Source organism: Dioscorea cayenensis, unplaced genomic scaffold (assembly GCF_009730915.1).
Source record: "Dioscorea cayenensis subsp. rotundata cultivar TDr96_F1 unplaced genomic scaffold, TDr96_F1_v2_PseudoChromosome.rev07_lg8_w22 25.fasta BLBR01001244.1, whole genome shotgun sequence".
Taxonomy (NCBI): domain Eukaryota; kingdom Viridiplantae; phylum Streptophyta; class Magnoliopsida; order Dioscoreales; family Dioscoreaceae; genus Dioscorea; species Dioscorea cayenensis.
Window position 1 is genome coordinate 37,500 of NW_024087635.1, and position 4,917 is coordinate 42,416.

Sequence of the window (4,917 nt, forward strand, 5' to 3'; positions counted from 1 at the left end):
TAAGTTGTATGAAATAATCTGTGAGCTCTATAATAATAACTAAAAATATTAACAAATAAATATTTATCGATTATATATATAATATTACGTTAAAGTTCAAATAATCTTTCATAAACATATTAAAAATATATAATATATTCTTTCGTATCCCCGCCGAGAGAGGTGATCCCCTGCAGGGAGATCATTCCCCACCCCCCGCTCTGCTAGGTGGGGAGGAATTTTTCCCCGCTCCTCACTCCGCGGGGAACGGGGATTCCCTGCCCCACCCCCCATTCCTATCTTCCCCTCTCTTTTTCTCCTCCCTTTCTTCTTTTCCCTTTCCGTTTTCCTCCCTCCCGTTGTTTCAGCCCGGACCTGATCTCACACTTGTTCTCGTCCTCCGTCCCCAAGTTGAAGATCGCCCCTCACTGTGGTCCCATGCCACGGTGGAGAGGTTCACCAATGTCGACATCGCCCTGGATCGCACCAGGCGAGGTTTACCAACGCTGCCACGGCGGGACAGTAGCTTTAGGACGTCGCCGGCCCGTTGTTCCCAAACCCAGCGTCGTCTTCCCAAACCCCGCTGATCACCGCCGACCTCTCCAACCCTAGTATCCTCCTCGGTGTCGCTGCCACGCTCTGATCCAGATCGTGATCCCCCTCCGCCACCCTTTACCTAGCTCCGCCGGATCCACTCTTCTCGGCCACCATTGCCTTCTCTCCGGCACTTCTAGCCTCTCGTATGCTCTTCGTTTCCAGTAAGTCTTCAATCCCTTGTTGAATTTCTCCAATTTTGTTGATTTTTGGATGGATTTTTTGGGTGAAACAAAGCGGCTCCTCATTTATGTTGTCTCTTTGTTTATTTTCTTGTTGCTTCTTTCTTGTTTCATTTTGTGCAAGTCAAGTACCATTAGTTCTCTAGTTCATGAATCTGTTCTTATGTTTATCCTTGTCAATAACTCATCAATAGTCACTTCAAAACCTCAACATTATGCACTTGATCAAGAACCAACACTTATTACTACTTTGATTGATCATGGGAAACCAATTGCTGATACTGATTTGGAGTTGATAGAATAAGTTGAAGTAGATGAATTTTTTGCAGAGTAAAGAAGGTGGTTTGCTCAGGGTTTATATTTGGGATGGAAGGAGAGAAGTGGTCAGGTATGGCTTTGATATCGAAGACATCAGGCAATCTATTGAAAATTTGAACTTTTGTTTTGATTCAAAAGTTGAGAAGGACTTTCCCCTTTTCCTAGTTCTTGTTCTGGTTCATAGAATAATAATACATTACCAAATTGGTATTTCAAGACAATTGGAGAATTACGAGCCGAACTTACCCTGTCTGACTTTTTTCATCAGTAAAGGTAGACTCTCATATATTATTATAACTCAAATTTATATAAAGGATGTGTATATATATATATATGTGTGTGTGTGTGTGTGTAGGTATGCATGCATGGATTGTTGTTATGAAGATGTTGAGAAATTTATGGACATATAATGTTTAAAATTTAATATAATGATCGAAGAAACTTCACTGGTGTGGTTCTATTTTCGGTTAAAAAGAACTTGGTTACTCATGTGCGTCTTAATAAGTTATTATTTTTGGGCATAAATTGATCACTTGGTTTAAGGGAGATTCATACACTGAACTAGAAACTCATCACAAAAAATAATAATAAATTGGCATAGCTTATCTTTGTATTATGAACAGCTGCTGTTTGTGTTTACGATGGGTTGCTTTTAGTTTAGTTTGCTTTTAAAGTATTTTTAGGGGAAAATCATGTGCACCAAACATATTAAATGAATTAGTCAAGTGCATTTCCTTCAGCTTTGTCAAGAATCATGTATGTCCTTTCCTCATCATTGCCACAAATCCTCATAATCAATGCATGATGTAAATAAGAAGATATGGAACTGTGAATTCTTTTAAAATCAACCCTGCAACCTTATATTTTCTTCATACTTCCCATGATTGATCATGTTTCACTGATATAAATGCTTAGCTTTTCTTGGACATATTTGAATTATTTCAAAAGATTGATCTTTGCTGAAGTTTCATTGTCATGAACCTTGTATAGTTTAGGAAGAAATATGTGCTTCTCCTTTTTACTTTTAGTATTTTATTATTGTTCATCATGTTGAATAGATCCTTTTTCACTTCATTAATTGAATTTCTTCCGAAGATTGGGAAGTTTTTTTGTTTCTAGACAAAGAGTGTTTGAATAATGAAATAGTTTGATTTGTTTTTGGATGGAAATGGTGGATGTATACTAATTCAGTGATTTAAAGTATGAGTTTAGTATAATTTATATAATTTTAAAGTTTTCTTTTTATGTTATATTTGCCATTTGAGGTTGATATTTGCTTATTTCTATTAATTCTGCAATACTTTATTATTGTTCAAAATGCTGAACTAATGTACTTTAGCCATGATCTTTTTTAGGTTCAAGGAATTAGAGTTTGTCTGAGAAGCTTAAAACTAAAATGAAATGGTCTGATGTAGTTATAAAAGTTAAATATATGAAGAAGTTAATCCATGTGCAGGCTTAGTTTATTCTGGAGATGTTTGGCTCTCAATCTAGAAATAAAAAAAGCCACGTGAAAACTTTTAAGTATATGTTTATTATTATTCACGTGAATCTAAAGAGATTAATTGTTGTCTTTGTTTTGATGAACATATATATGTTATTCTCTATTGCTTCAAACTGTTATATGGTTATTTAACTTCATCATTTTAAGTATGAAACAGTGTGATTTGTTTCTGGAGTTCAACAGTTTAGTATTATGAACATTAATAAAAAAAAACTGACTATTTTTTAAAGGTGCCATTTGTTTTCTCTCTATTACTTCTCACTGTTTTTTAATTATTCATATTGTTAAGTTTTCAACTTCATCTTGTGGTTTTTTTTTTAATGTTATCAAAGTGGTTAATTACTGAATATGTTGTTCTTGAATACTTGATTATGGTTTTTGAAGTTCAAGACTTTCATAATATAACATATATAATTAATTAGTCTGAAGAAATTTCATGATACAAGCCTATGAGGGTGACATTTGAAGAATTTAAAGGGCAAATCTTTTTTTTTTAAATAGTTGTTTATTCTTCCTAAAGTTCAAGAGTTGATCATTAATGTTTAAAGGAAACTAAATCCGTTTTTGTTTGTGAAATAAGCTGACCTTTTTCTTAACATTATCATTTGCTTTTGGCTTTTGGCTTTGTTTTTTTAAAAAAAGTGCAATATTGAAGTAATGTGATTTATGTTGGGGGCAAATGTTATTTGAATAGCATATTAGGTTTCTAAAGTTGATGTGTCTAATTATATTCACTGGAATATAAAATAGAAGTAGGATTTGGGTAGAAATGTCCTTGAATACTAGTTTATATACTACAAAAATTATAACTGAAACTTTAAATATACTTCTTTAGTTCAAAACCAGTAGCCATCAGTAACCATATTCATGGCTATGTAAACAGTGTCATCTTATGAATTTTTTAATCAAAACAACCACTATACATACAATGTATATATGTTAATAATATTAATAGTGCTATTAGTGAATGCTTGTTTTACAAAGGTAATGTATCTGTGTTAATAATGTTAATGATGCTATTAGAACGTGCAAGACCAGCATTTTAAATAATTTAAGTCAATTGTGTCAATAACAACTTGTCTTTAATCCAATTATATTATTTAAATTAATTTAAATTAATTTCATATTTATTTTATTTTATTAAATATATTTTGGATTTTAAATATGTTGAGAATTTTGATGAAAAACTTATTATATAAATTAGATGTTAAATTTTATATGTGCTTCGAATTTATAAATAATATTCAGTCAATTCTCCGTGAGTGCAGATTCGGGTGGACAATAAATTTCAACTTCTTTGGTGATTGGTAGTTTTTGGCTTCACAGACTTCATAGGATCCTCAACTTGAATTTGTATGGATTATTGTATTTTTGGTATGAATGGAATGATGGATATTGGATATTTAATGGGATAATTTGTTTTATAGATCATTTGTATGGATAATTTATATTGAGTGTATTTGTATGGACAATTTTTTTTATTTGTGTAATAAATTGTGCAGGTTGTAGGAAAAAATAAATTTCGTAGATAATAGCTATAATAATCAACAACAAAAAATAGCAACAGATATTCTGTTGCAAATGACAAATGATAATAGGATAACAACATAAACTCCGTTGCTAAAAGGACAATAGCAATGGAAAAAAATCTGTTTATAGTAGGAAAATGACAACTAAAATTCCATTGCAACAAGAAACATAACAACATAACAAATAGAAAATCAGTTGCTAATAAAAAAACAACTGAAATTCCGTTGCTAAAAGGAAAGTAGCAACGAAAAAAAAAAAACAAAATCCGTTGTTAGTAGTAAAACAAAAACCAAAATACTATTGCAACAAGAAAAATAGCAACGGAAAATAAAAAGAAAATCTGTTGCTAGTAGAAAAATGACAACCAAAATTCCATTGCAACAAGAAACACAGCAATGGAAAAAATGAAAATCCGTTGCTAATGGGAAAACAACAACCATTGCTATGACAATAATAGAACGGCATAATCCGTTGCTATGCAAATATTACGATGGAAATATAGCAACAGAATTCTTGTGAACCTAAAAAAAAATGAATATTTTATTATTATATTAACAACGGAGTTCTTGTGTTTGGCAACGGAAGTGTCCGTCGGCACGACATAAGAAATAACGAACGAAAATTTATAATACCGATGGAATTTGAATAGTGACTTGATAATAGCAGTCAGAATCATTCCGTTGCTAAATATATTTAGAAACGGAATGGTAGTTTTCAGCAATGGAAAAATCCGTTGCCTTTTCTTGTATTTCTTGTAGTGACATGCAACTGAACAATATTTTTGCTATCTCAGATAAATGTCAACATCAT

At 32.1% G+C, this 4,917-nt stretch overlaps 1 long non-coding RNA gene across 1 annotated transcript; it reads left to right on the plus strand.

Annotated features, from left to right (window-relative positions):
• Positions 1–211: 211 nt before the first annotated feature.
• Positions 212–4,019, plus strand: LOC120255926. Its single transcript, XR_005535145.1, has 2 exons — positions 212–737; positions 3,846–4,019. It is a non-coding gene; the product is annotated as an uncharacterized LOC120255926 (long non-coding RNA).
• The last annotated feature ends 898 nt before the right edge of the window (positions 4,020–4,917 follow it).